The 14,944-nt window shown below is 39.2% G+C and overlaps 1 pseudogene; it reads left to right on the forward strand.

Annotated features, from left to right (window-relative positions):
• Nucleotides 1-11,373, forward strand: LOC136710516 (signal transducer and activator of transcription 1-like; annotated as a pseudogene).
• Nucleotides 11,374-14,944: the final 3,571 nt, after the last annotated feature.

The following is a 14,944-nucleotide window of genomic DNA, read 5'->3' on the forward strand; positions in this document are numbered from 1 at the left end:
TCAGGATCTGGAGGATCAACAAGACGAGCATGAGTTTAAGAAGGAAGGTAAGAGCATTCTGTGGGCAGCCTTGTTGTTGTCAGTTTTTATGTTTTTTTTATGTCCTTTTAAATAATATGTGAAAAGATTTGGCACAATGAAAATATTACTTATTTAAACTACAGGAAATAAAAAAAAAACTGAATATTATATATTGATTTATATAAAATCCTGCCGCACTATATATGATATAAAAGCTTGTAATTGCAGACTTTGGTCATATTCTTGTCTTACAAGTGTTACGCATTAGGGTTTAGGTAAAGTGCCACTTTGTTTTATAATTTTAATATGATATTTATATTATGTTTGAGATCACTGTGCAGTTGTAAGTGATTTAGTGTTTGCTTTTACTGGCACCACATTTATTTCTCCAAATTCATGTCTTATTTTAGTTTCAGTTTTCTTAATTGTCTATTAATTTTGCATATCACCTGGTTAAATTGACATTTCTGTTTTTAGTGGAGGCTGAAACAATGGCACAAACTGCGAAAAAGATTCAGATGGAGGAGCTGCTGATCGAGGAGACGTTCATCAGACTGAACGAAATAAGACAGGTAGGTCAATCCCTTAAATATTGGAAGTCATTCATTCATTATCTGTAACTGCTTATCCAGTTCAGGGTCACGGTGGGTCCAGAGCCAGAGCCTACCTGGAATCATTGGGCGCAAGTCGGGAATACACTCTGGAGGGGCAACACAGGGCAACACAGACACACACACATTCACTCACACCTACCGACACTTTTGAGTCACCAATCCACCTACCAACGTGTGTTTTTGGACTGTGGGAGGAGACCGGAGCACCCAGGGGAAACCCACGCAGACACAGGGAGAACACACCACACTCCTTACAGTCACCCGCAGGAAACCCACGCAGACACAGAGAGAACACACCACACTCCTCACAGACAGTCACCCGGAGGAAACCCACGCAGACACAGAGAGAACACACCACACTCCTCACAGACAGTCACCCGGAGGAAACCCACGCAGACACAGGGAGAACACACTACACTCCTCACAGACCGTCACCAGGAGGAAACCCACTCAGACACAGGGAGAACACACCACACTCCTCACAGTCACCCGCAGGAAACCCACGCAGACACAGAGAGAACACACCACACTCCTCACAGACAGTCACCCGAAGGAAACCCACGCAGACACAGGGAGAACACACCACACTCCTCACAGACAGTCACCCGGAGGAAACCCATGCAGACACAGGGAGAACACACCACACTCCTCACAGACAGTCACCCGCAGCGGGAATCGAACCCACAACCTCCAGGCCCCTGGAGCTATGTGACTGCGGCACCTACCTGCTGCGCCACCATAACGCCCTCAACATTGGAAGTGATTTTGTAAATTTAATCCAGTCTTAAGTCAGGTGCTTGTAGCGTATGTCTAAGATGTGGCAGTCATTTAAATAATTGTTCTACACAGAGTTCTTGAAAATCAAATATAGAAAATGTATAATGTATATTTTTGCATAAAACAACCACAAAAACAATGAACGCACCTAGAAGTGAGCATTACCTGCCGAAAGAGGGTGAATGATGAGAGAGTTGAAAGATAAATGTTCAAATCTGAGTATTCTGTAGTATTTAATAAAATGATCTCTGTGTGTTCAACTACATTAAATATATTTAAGAATTTAGCTTACATAAACAATGCTAGATCAGACTGTATCTCTGTTGCTGTGATGATTACGGCTTACTCGGCTAAACCTCAGATGACTGTAAATGGACTGACTTATTGAATTGCCCAATATGGTCAGTGCACTGTTTTCAATGGAATATAAAATGAGTCCCCGGTGTAAATTTGGGATCTTATTTTATCCCACTGTTTTGACGGGGAGAGTGACTATATTCAGGTGAGTGAATTGTGAAGTAAACCAAGCTGCACAGTCATTGTACGGTTGTGTGTTTGTGTGCAGGTGGTAGTACATGAGTTATTCAGTTCACTAAAGTTAGTGGAGCAGATCCAGTTCACTCTGATATCAGTGGAGCTTCCTGATTGGAAACAGAGGCAGCAGATGGCCTGCATTGGAGGACCCCCTAACGCCTGCCTGGACCAGTTACAGAACTGGTGAGGACCTCTACAATTACTGTTTGTCATTCACACACATGTACATTGTCTGTAACTATCACACATCTGAAGTTAGCTCCTTTTTTAAATTTTACATTCCACCTTAAATGCAGCTTTTCACATCACTGGTGCTGTAGCATTAAGGTGGGTTTGACACATTTGAATAAGACGCTCACTTCAGCTTCTTTTGAGAAACTACAGATGATTTAAAGGGTCAGTCTAAGTATAATTAAATATGTTTGACCTTTTTTAATTGATCAGTGATTACTGTGAATGCGTCAGTGTGTAATGAGGTAGATGAGGTGTGGGGTAATGAAAGGTGAACCTAATGAAATGTAGGGAGTTAATAGTTGTTTAATAATGAATTGAACTATGAAGCATGACAGCACTAAATAACAATAACACCGATGTGTCCCTCAGGTTCACGGCAGTGGCCGAGTGTTTACAGCAGACACGGCAGCAGCTGAACAAGCTTCAAGAGCTTGTGCTGAAATTCTCATACGACAATGACCCCATCAGTTTGGCCATGAGCTCCCTTCAGGAACAAGCCCTCACCCTCTTCAAAACCCTGCTGCTCAAGTAGGTCATGACTATTGGAGGCGGAGTTAGAGGAGGAAAATGACTTGGATTTGTGGTGATTGTTGCTTCTGAAAAATGATAAACCATTAACATCTATCATTTATAATAGAATGAACGATCCTGTGATGTGTCTTTCAGTTCCCTTGTGGTGGAGAGGCAGCCCTGTATGCCCACCCATCCCCAGAGACCCTTGGTGCTGAAGACGCTTGTCCAGTTCACAGTCAAACTCAGGTACAAAGCTGTCCCTTACATTCCAACATATTTATATTATATTTATCAGATATATGAATTTAGTATTCATGATTGTATAGTTGCATTATTTAAGACTTTGTAATGTGTGATCAGATATTTTAAACCAAAGAAATCTGAAGACCCCAAAAGTTTAAACCTATTTTACTGATTTTCTGGACAATCTTAAGAGGACACATTTTTAAATAAACTTCCGTGTTTGCAGGCTGCTGGTCAAACTACAGAACTGCCAACTCAAAGTTAAAGTTTCTTTGGACAAGTAAGTAGAGAATAGAAATCACCAGGGAAAGTTACATAGATTTTAGACGTATTGCTTCTGCAAAGTAGGTTTCTTAATTTTATTTTGTTTTATTATTCGTCCATAGGGATACACCAGAAAACAACACAATGAATGGGTGTGTTTTTTGTACTGATAAAAATATAAAATATATCAAAAATAGTCTTAAACAATCTGAGAAAATTTTCCAACATTTGTGCTTATCAAGATGGCGCAAATTCTATTTTCCTGGCCTCACCACTAAGTTAATGAACGCGGAGGGAACAAGTGATTTGGCTGTTGAGTTTCGACATTTGGTATTTACAATACACACTTATTTCATTTAAAAGTTAGTTAATTTAAAATACTTTAAAATGAACTATTAGAAAATGTTCAAATGCATATTTTCTCTTTTACCACCAGCAGCTGAAAGAATGTAGGGAAAGGAGAACCAATGAGGTTGGAAGTTTTTTTTTTTTTTTTTTTTTTTTTTTTTTACATTTTTGATATGGAATCTGTCATAAATAAACATGGTTACAAAAATCAACATAAAGCCTGAAGCTGAAATTCATCATCTTTGTTTTAATTAATTTTTTTTATTTTGGTGGACCGCCTAGAAGAGATATGTGCGCTTACTGACTGACTAACACCTAATGTTGAAACGCGCATGCGCGAGTAGTAACGGTTAAATCGGCCGTATTTAACAGAGAACATAAGGTGGCGCCACTACACCACGATCCCGTCTGTTGTTAGTTCAGCCATTTTTCACATTCCACTTCGTGAATTAAATGTCCTCTTTTCCCCAGACAAGAGCTTGTAGCCTCTAACAAAAATGTGTTGAACGTTGTTGAGGTAATATTTATGACAGTCTCTTCTTTATGTTTGGAGAATGTCTCTGTGACACAGCCTTTAGTTTTCTACTATATATTTAACAAACAGAAGTCATCTTGTTCATGTTGTTCCTATAACAACGCGAATACACGGACACATCTCGACGTTACTGACTTTCTGACGAGTAAAACGGGCAAAATCTCCGGTTTAATAAAGCCAGAACACCAGAGCGAGGTGTTACTAAAAATAAACGAGACTGTGAATTAGTTACAGCACCGTTTTATCAGTCGGACCCTTATAGAAATGTAAGTTAGCTAGTAGTGATACATAAATATTTATTTCCCAATGACAGAGGTATGGGTTTTTTTTGTTTGTTTGTTTTTTTTTTATTATTATTTTTGCATTTCCTGTTTTTGAAATGGGCGGCACGGTGGTGCAGCAGGTAGTGTCGCAGTCACACAGCTCCAGGGGCCTGGAGGTTGACACTGCTCCGGGTGACTGTCTGTGAGGAATTGGTGTGTTTTCCCCGTGTCCGCGTGGGTTTCCTCCGGGTGCTCCGGTTTCCTCCCACAGTCCAAAAACACACGTTGCAGGTGGATTGGCGACTCAAAAGTGTCCGTAGGTGTGAGTGAATGTGTGAGTGTGTGTGTTGCCCTGTGAAGGACTGGCGCCCCCTCCAGGGTGTATTCCCGCCTTACGCCCAATGATTCCAGGTAGGCTCTGGACCCACCGCGACCCTAAATTGGATAAGCAGTTACAGATAATGGATGGATGGATGTTTTTGAAAGCCAGATAAACCTCGGTGACAATGGCTAATGGCGGTCTGGCTAAGCTAGGCCTATTTTTAAAGTCTGTATAATCTCATTAATTTTAAGCAGTGAGTTTCAGACAGAAAACTTCCCTTATTCAGGTTGTCAACTTAATCCATAATATGATGTTTATACAGAGTTCTGCACAGTTCTGTGTGTGTGGTTTAAGTGTGTTTTAATGTATCAGTATTTTGAATGTTGGGGGTTGTGTAACTGGCATGTGATTTTGGTTCTTATTAGAGCCCTCTCCTCTTGACGGAGGAGCTCCACACCATCGTCTTTGAAACGCAGCTCAGTCAGCCGGGACTGTGTATTGATCTAAAGGTGAGATTGAAATATCAACATTTGAACTTAATGCAGGGATAATGTGTAATAGGCCAAAAAAAAAACATTCTACATGTTTGCACCCAGGCCACGTCACTTCCTGTAGTGGTGATAACTCCTTTCGGTCAGCTGTCGAGTGCCTGGGCCTCCATCCTGTGGTACAACATGCTCTGCACTGACTGTCAGGTAGGGCCTGTGTTCCAGCGAGTGTCTTATAGGGACCTTACTATCCATCCTCTCATACATCTTTAATTATTTTTGATCAAGTTTTATTAAAGTGTTTATTATTTGCCTCATGTTTGTGGTCGATGCTTTTTAAAATGCTTAAAAACACTAGTTTACTTCTGTTCCAGAACTTGTCCTTTTTCCTGAGTCCTCCACCGATGAAGTGGGGTGAATTGGTGAATGTTCTGAGCTGGCAGTTTTCTTCTGTCACTAAGAGAGGCCTCAATGATGACCAGTTGAGCACGCTCGCTGATAAACTGCTTGGTGAGATTCACAGACTGGACAGTACAGAGCTTTATGAATCTCCTACCTCTTTCTTACCCCATCAGCCATGACAGTTCTGACAGTAGAAATGTGCTTTTCCACTTTCTGTAATGGAAGTGATAAACCTTACGTGTTTACAATTGCCACAAAGTTAGATTTAATATGTACATTTGAATTATTATGAATTCTGAGTTTTAGTTCATTTTTCAGTTCAGTAGAATGTAGTTGGAGCACTTTTTTTTTACAGAATTGTCTCCTAGCCACGAGTGAGTAGGCTAATGTGACTAGGGAAACCCTTTTCTTACAGTTAGTTTACAGTACCTGTGTCTGTCTGCAGGTCCTGAGGCTAAAGGAGATCCTGAAGCTCTCGTCTCCTGGAATAAGTTCAGCAAAGTGAGCACATTAACCCCAGGCATCATCAGTTTATTATGTGTCTTTTATGATTAAAAAAAAACAATTTAAATTTAATGCAACGGATTGATCTGACAATCACAAAATACAGTGTTTTGTTTCAGTAGACCCCAGTCCCTAATATGTGCAGTCCTTTGATATGTAAATGTTGATAGAATTTTGATATCTTAAAATAATAAATTTTTTATCAAAAACAGCTTTACAGAATTTTAGACCATAAAAAATGTTGTGAGCTTAAAGTATCTTCTTAGAAAATTTTATACCAGGGGTTTTCCACCTTTTTGAGGTTGCTCAAGTTCAGAGGTCCATGAGTTTACAAGTTTTTAAGCACTCAACTGATAAATATAATACTGCGACGTACCTGTCCTGATCATCCTTAGCAATTAATTTTTCACCCTCTAGACTCTGTCCAATAGCTGTCTTCATTTGAAAGAACTGTTAAGACGATTGGCTGCAGTGAAAAATGATAAACAACTCCAGTCTGTTGGCTTAATAGAACGTAACGGACAAAGATAATCTAGTATTTAGATTATAGTATCTAGTCTAGTATTTGATTGGCTGCGGTTGAAAACAATTGAAACGTACCCCACCCACTGATTCAAACTGGTCCGGTGGCACACAGTTTAAGAATAGGGCTAAAAGGAATCCACAAGCACATCAAGAACATCACTCAAACACAGTTTTCTCAATTAGTTTTGTTCGAGGCGATTTTTATTAAATCATAAATGTTGCTGTTTTTTCAGGATTCCAGTGGGCAGGGCGAATCTTTTTGGATGTGGATATATAACATACTGGATCTGATTAAACGATGCCTGCTCAACATTTGGAATGATGGGTAAGAAAAAAACAGAATTGAAAAGGCTGCCTACATAGGAACTTCATAACACTTGTCTATGTATTTACTTGAAGAGACAAATGTACAAACACCATTTCCAGAACGTTTATTGTTTCCTGAAAATGATATGCACATTTTAATGCCAACAACGTGTGGTATTTATTTGAGGCTTATACTCTCCTCTACATATAGCTCTCTCTACTTTTAGATACAAAAATACTTACTTCACTATTTTTGTAATAGTGCGGGGTATTAGGGTGACAGAGATATTAACAGGAATTTACGTAAGTGCAGGAGACTTTTAATAACAACAACAGAACTAGACCGAGAGGCTAAACACAAGGGCTAAACATTGACTAAACAAGGCAACTAAACACTAAGCAAGAAGCTAAACAAAGCTAAACACTAAACAAGAAGCTAAACAAAGCTAAACACTAAACAAGAAGCTAAACACTAAACAAGAAGCTAAACTCTGAACGAGGCTATATTGAACAAAGGGGCTAAACAAGGCTTTAAACATAGAACTAGATATAACATGACAAGAGAGAGAGCCATGAAGCAGCGACAGCATGCATGCATGCATGCATACATACATACATACATACATACATACATACATACAACATTGATACATTCAATGACCCACAACAAGAAACACTGAACAGGACTATATAAAGACCACACCAACAAGAGACACCTGGACACTAAGACATGTGACACAAGATACACAAGGGAAGGGTATCACATGACCTGAGAACAAGCAGGAAGCAGAAACAAGAGGTCTTGTGACGAGGGGAGCACAAACGAGAAACAATACAAAAAGCACGTTACAATTTTAATAGATGTGAATCTGATATATATTACCTATGAGTCTGATTAACTAGGGCCTGTAGTACATTGGTCATTACTAATATTAACAAGAATAAAAATGTATGAAAAGAATTAATTATTTTAAAATATTTCATAGAACCACTAAGCAGTGTCCGGTAAAATGCTATTTTAAGTCCAGCCTCTTAACTTTTAATTAACATTTAGCAAGCAGTTAATTTACGAGGAATTAACCATTACTTATTTAATAGAAACATATCAGATGCAAGTGCTTATAAATGTGTAAAATACAAGCCATTTATTTCATGTATTTTTAAGATTGTTTAAACAGGTTATTAATCGTTTATTTACTAATGTCCTGAATATTTACACAGGTGTAATATTCAGTTTCAGACCTCAAATGTCTTTATGCAGCATGCTGACCCTAGAATATAAACAGGGTAAAGTATTTAAATCCAGACTGACCTAATGTGGTAGTTGTTGTTGTTATTAAATGAACTCATCTGTAATCCTTGTCCATGGTAGGATTATAATTGTGTGTCCTGTTCATTAGAAGTCACTGTGAACCAGTGATAAATTTGCAATGACCGGGTTAGTGTGCGACAGCATTACTGTATATTTGCACTGAACTATAGCAATAATAAACACTTCCTAAAGTAAGTCATTTTTACAGAATGAAAATGAGGCGTTTATAAAACAAACAAATCTTTGTCACTTTAATATCTTGACTGAGTACACTGTTTTATATAAAATGTTCATAACAATATTAAGCAAGATTGTGAAAGTATTGTTTCAGAACTCATATAACTTCAGTGTGTGTGTGCGTGCTTAAATGGGAGTTTGCCTATCACGTTGCAGGTATATCGTAGGTTTTATTAATGAGGAGAAGGAAAACGCTTGCTTACGAGATAAAAGCCAAGGCACTTTCCTGCTGCGCTTCAGTGAGACATGTAGAAATGGGGGCATCACCATTACATGGGTGGAGCAGTTACAGAACGGTATGTATGTATGTGTGTGTGTGTGTGTGTGTTAGTACACATGAATTGTGTGAACCATAACCGCGTGTGATAAAATGCGCTTCGTAGCACCTGCACAGTTGACATATACATCTGGCAACACACGACACGACTGTGTGTCAAATAATTTAACGAAGCATCCTTTCAGCAAAAGCTGTTCCCTAACATGTCAGTAAAATTATTTTCTCCATCAGAGAGGAACTACAATTCACACAAGGGACTACCCACACACACCTTAGCTGCCTTACTCATTCCTTTACTGTGTGCTTCTAAAGTGGCTGAAGTAGATATTTCCACATAAGGTATGAAATAATAGCCTTCCATAAAGAAGGGAAAAGCCAGAAGATTTTCTAAAATTGCAAATGTCTTTCAATTTAGTTTTCTTTCATTTGAACAGCCATCAACAGAGAGGTTAATTACAAAATATTCAGAGAAATCTTTGGTTAAGACCCCCTTCATTAATTGTTGCTCTGTTGCCAAAAGATTCTAGACTAGTCACAGGTTTGACACAACTATGAATTATGTGCATGACCCTACGTGTAAGATTGTGTTTAAAACACTCAGGTGAACCCTTAACACATTCTGTGGGGCCCTACACTAAGTATGATCTTGCCAAGGAGTCCTTCCCTGACGTCATCAAGAACAACACACTGATGACTGCTGAAGACGTTCCAGAAAACCCTCTTCTTTACCTGTATCCTGATATTCCAAAGGACACCGCCTTCGGTTGCTACTACAGCACACCACCTGAAGGTAAATATTCAGTAGCTGATGTCCTGTAGAGCAGCTGGTAATATTTAAAAATGGTTTATTATTTAAATATTTGATCTGTTTTGATTTCAGCATCAGAAGACATGGATGTTAATAAGCCACCAGCTCCCTATGTTCAGACACACATGATCGCAGTCACAGTTGTGTAAGTTTAGAAAATCAGGCCTGAAATAGAATGTGAAATAAAATATGCACACAAACAAAACCTTTACTTTAAAACAAAGAGCATTTACAAGTGTTTGGCCATTTGTTAATCTATGGTCTCTTCTCTGTAAGAGCTCCTTCAGATGCAGAAAGTTTAAAAAAAAATTTGGGGGGGGGGTTCCTGACCACACACAGGGCTGCAGGCACTGCGATTGTTTCATTTTGGCGCATGCACCTTCACTGCAGTTGCAATGTGTCAAGTATGAAACAAAAAATATTTCTGAGATGATGTCTGAAGGTTTAGAATTTCCTGTCTGTAACATTCCAGTGTCCAAGAGCCAAGCATGGACAGCACCTGGGCAGGTGGACTGCCTTCTCTCAAAGCTGGCTCTGTTAGGCTGTATGAAATTCTGGTAGATTTTATTATTTATTTATTATTTAATTCTTTAGTAAATACGGTTTAATTCATTTTGAATTAGTTTTAATTAAATTGCGGTCGGGCGGCACGGTGGTGCAGCAGGTTAGTGTCGCAGTCACACAACTCCAGGGACCTGGAGGTTGTGGGTTTGATTCCGGCTCCGGGTGACTGTCTGTGAGGAGTGTGGTGTGTTCTCCCTGTGTCTGCGTGGGTTTCCTCCGGGTGACTGTCTGTGAGGAGTGTGGTGTGTTCTCCCTGTGTCTGCGTGGGTTTCCTCCGGGTGACTGTCTGTGAGGAGTGTGGTGTGTTCTCCCTGTGTCTGCGTGGGTTTCCTCCGGGTGACTGTCTGTGAGGAGTGTGGTGTGTTCCCCTCTGGGTGCTTTGGTTTCTTCCCAAGGTAGGTGGATTGGCGACTCAAAAGTGTCTGTGTGTGTGTGTGTGTGCTTCCCTGTGAAGGACTGGCGCCCCCTCCAGGGTGTATTCCCACCTTGCGCCCAATGATTCAAGGTAGGCTCTGGACCCACCGTGACCCTGAACTGGATAAGGGTTACAGACAATGAATGAATAAAGTGCAGTCATGTCATGTGACACTATCAGTATCTTTTGGTATCTTTCCTTAACATTATAAACACTTTGTGTTTTCAGGAGGAGGTGTAAGTGTTTTACGAATGATTTACACAAGTATATTCTGCTCATGTTTCATGATAAATTAGTGTTCCTATGAGTGACCTGTGGAACATCTTTTTTTGGCCTAGTGTTGTTTCTAGATCATTGTCTTCTTTTATATATTTCAACTTCCCTTTACCTTTGTCCTGTTCCTAAATTTATTCACCTGCTGTTCTGTTATGGACAACACGGACTAGAGCCAGACCAATTGTTTACATTGTAGTACATGTTCCTACTCTCGTGCCATCACTGTTACAAACACATACATGTATACACACACACACACACACACACACACACACATTAATTATATAAATATATAGCTATGTTCTAATCATGTTCTGTGATAAGGAAAAATTGGATTTTGAAATTCTCTTTTCTCTCCAGCCCAGACACAAGAACTCAGGAAAATAGCCTTCTTTTGAGCCCCGAGGATTATGGAGCTCCAGGGCAATAACAGAGCTAATGGAATGGACACACTGGTAATGACTAAATTTCAGACATAGAGGTGGGTCGACTGACACATAAATAAACGTGTAGGTGACATTCAGAAATGATTTGGATTCCATTTCTGCGATATGAGAAATCACTGAAAAATAATTGTTTTAATTTTTTAATTGCAGCAAAATAAATGTTATATTAATTTGATCTATTAATGATTTCATTTATTTATATACATTTATGTCATTTATTCTATTATACTAAATGGTGTCATTTATTAAAAATGTAACGGAAATAACAGTAACTTACCAAGATTCAGATTTTGTATAAAATAAATAATAAAAATGTAGGCTATAAATCTACTACACGACCAAAGTGCAAAAAATGTAATGTGTGCATATAAAGAGCAAACGTCAACAATAATACAACAAGTAACCTTAGAGCTTCACAGTTAATAACCAAACAAATACAGGATAGTGGCTGTGCTGAGTCAGTGTAGTCTGTCTGCTTGGGTTAGAGCTCATTGGCTGTTGAACTCTTCTGCCTTTTGGATTATCTTCTTACAAACCTTCTGCTCGAGGTGGTGAAACAGATTTAGGCTTCTTTCGTTTCTTTCATATTACCATGGTTTATTGTACAGCTCATTCTGTAACCAAACCACCTCCACAAGACTGAAGTCACTTCCCTTTTTGGAGCAAACTCCTCCTCCTCCTCAGAGCTACTTTCCACCGTATTTGTCGCTGTGCCTAAACAGATATTATCATGAAGGACATGATATGGCACAGCCCTAGTTTGCACTTGGCACTAAAACGTGTCCCAAATGTGAAAGGTGTCTGAATGTGTTTTTAAAAGATTTGTGTAACTGGGTTCATCATCAGACTGTGATTAGATATAACTCCTGAGTGTTGGGTAATGAAGGAATCCACTGTGATCAGATCTGTGTGTGTGTGTAGATTCATGAATACCACACTAGACATTTTTCTCCCCCCAAAAAATAGAAGAAGAACTAACATTTTAACTTTGTTTGTTATTGCATTTTTTAATTAATAGACAGTACTTATATAAATATAAATATTTTTTGTTGCTCGTAAACTGGATCTTTTATTTTACACTGAAATATCAATCTGCCTTGAGAGTGCTTCCCTGACCCCAATAGAGAACTGCACTGATGCTTGTTTTTCCAACAAGGTACACTTTGTATCTTTTAAAAGGATAAACCAGAGGTTAAAAAAAAGAGGCTCAAACAAAGGGGTAGTGTAGACACAATAAATGCAGAGATAATTATACCGTATAAAATATTTCAGTAATGTACCTATCCATTTATTTTGTGTAAACAGTTTATGAAAGGGTAAGACAGACAAAATCTTACAAAATTATATTTATAAGTGAAGAAGCCTCTAAAAAGACGGCAGATATCAATTATGATTTTGGTTAAGACTTTATTTTCTGGTGTTAGATCCGTGATAATGCTTGTGAAATTGTGAAAATCTTCTGAAATGATTATATACCCTGGGCAAACAATACAGCATAAGGAACATATTACACTCCTGTTTTGCTTGAAATGTGTAGCATTGTTTAAAATATTCATTCATTATCTGTAACCCTTATCCAGTTTAGGGTCGCCGTGGGTCCAGAACCTACCTGGAATCATTTGGCGCAAGGCGAGAATACACCCTGGAGGGGGTGCCAGTCCTTCACAGGGCAACACAGACACACACACATTCACTCACACACTCACACCTACGGACACTTTTGAGTCGCCAATCCACCTACCAACGTGTGTTTTTGGACTGTGGGAGGAAACCCACGCAGACACAGAGAACACACCAACTCCTCACAGACAGTCACCCGGAGGAAACCCACACAGACACAGGGAGAACACACCACACACCTCACAGACAGTCACCCGGAGGAAACCCACACAGACACAGGGAGAACACACCACACTCCTCACAGACAGTCACTGGAGCTGTGTTGTTTAAAATATACATCCAAATATATACCTACATGTAAGTGACTAACAACTCATTTAAAATAATGTTGCCATTCAGAGATTTTGACTCACCGTTTAATCTCATTAATACAATGGTTAAAACCAACACACGATTATTTAAAATATCATGTTATTGGCTGGGAGCCACAGCTAATTTCCTTCACCTTTCTGCCCTTTCACAGAATATTAATATCAGATAACTGATGTAGATGACATTAGTACCTGTTTGATACAGATTTATATTTCCAGATGACTAGTATCCTGTAAGCAACCTTTCTCACAGCAGTGTCAGTGTGTAGGTTTGTGGTGAGTTTAGATGAAGAAATGAAAGCATGACTTCTCTTAGACCCTTAAAAAGAGGGTAGAAATGAAACAAAGACACGTCTGTAGTCAATTTCAGTATCTGTTTCATGTCAGTATCATGACACACTATATGAAAATCCTAAGACACCCCCACCCCCACCCTACAAGATAAAACAGTAAATATATATATATTTTAACACCAACACCTGAGCCCAAGCTAAGCCACTTCATTGAAAGTTCTGATAAAGCCCAAAGAATGTGTCTCCATTCACACGCTCCTGAACCCCACCTTATTATTTAGTAGAAGAGATGTTTTAACTTTGTTGTGACTGGTGAATGCACTGAAGTTCCCTAGTGCAGTCACTGGAATCTATGTTCATCGTCACGCAATGCTTCTCTACTGAGTGAGGTTTTAAAGTATCACTAGCTGAAGTTTGGTATTTGTGCTCCAGAGCTCCCCTACAGTTGCATAGTGTAATTCACCTTTACAGCACTGTCCTGAAATAACGAGAGGGTTTGTTTCCTACACTCCACCCTTAGATGCCTAGTGCCATGTCTGCTGGGGTTAGCCCAGAACAGGTTGAGGACCAGTGATTGACTATGTTTTGGATAAAGAGTATATTCCACTTTCAACTCACTGTAGTTTTAGCCAATGCCAGTTGTTTCTGCTGGCACCAAGTGCCCTGAGGGATTGTTTGCACTGACTAGAGGATGCCCAGGTTTTCTAGCATTGTGCTGAGTCATGAGTATAACGAGTTCACTCAAAAAACACACGTTGGTAGGTGGATTGGCGACTCAAAAGTGTCCGTAGGTGTGAGTGTGTGTGTGTGTGTGTGTTGCCCTGTGAAGGACTGTCGCCCCCTCCAGGGTGTATTCCTGCCTTGCGCCCAATGATTCCAGGTAGGCTCTGGACCCACCGCGACCCTGAACTGGATAAGGGTTACAGATAATGAATGAATGAATGTGTTGGGCTGAAAAATGTACTGTATTGTTTTTATTAACTCCAATTTTTCATCAGCTTTATTATTCCTCCTGATTTTTGGAACTTCTAAAGTTTTCAAGTTATAGATAGTGTCAACTCTGACACATCCACCCTGATCATCACCCTGCCGTATAGCCACAATACATATGTTATATGTTACTGGTTATACATTTGTCAAATGTTTTAGACCCAAAGTTCAAGTAAACTTCCAGTATTCCATTCTGAGCCATTTCCAAAACAGAGAACACCTAGTTCTAGATTACATTTTTATTTGAATAAAGAAGCATACATTGAGAATGCTATGCAGTCCATGACTAATCTTAATCCCTGTCCATGAAAATAGTGTTCCCATTAGCTCATATTTGCTCTCTTTAATTTCAAACAACTACAGTTGGGAAGTAATTGCATTGTATTGGGCTCAATTCGTAAAAAAAAAAAAAATAAATATTACACTCCTGTTTTGCTTGAAA

This window comes from Hoplias malabaricus, chromosome 12 (assembly GCF_029633855.1).
Source record: "Hoplias malabaricus isolate fHopMal1 chromosome 12, fHopMal1.hap1, whole genome shotgun sequence".
Taxonomy (NCBI): domain Eukaryota; kingdom Metazoa; phylum Chordata; class Actinopteri; order Characiformes; family Erythrinidae; genus Hoplias; species Hoplias malabaricus.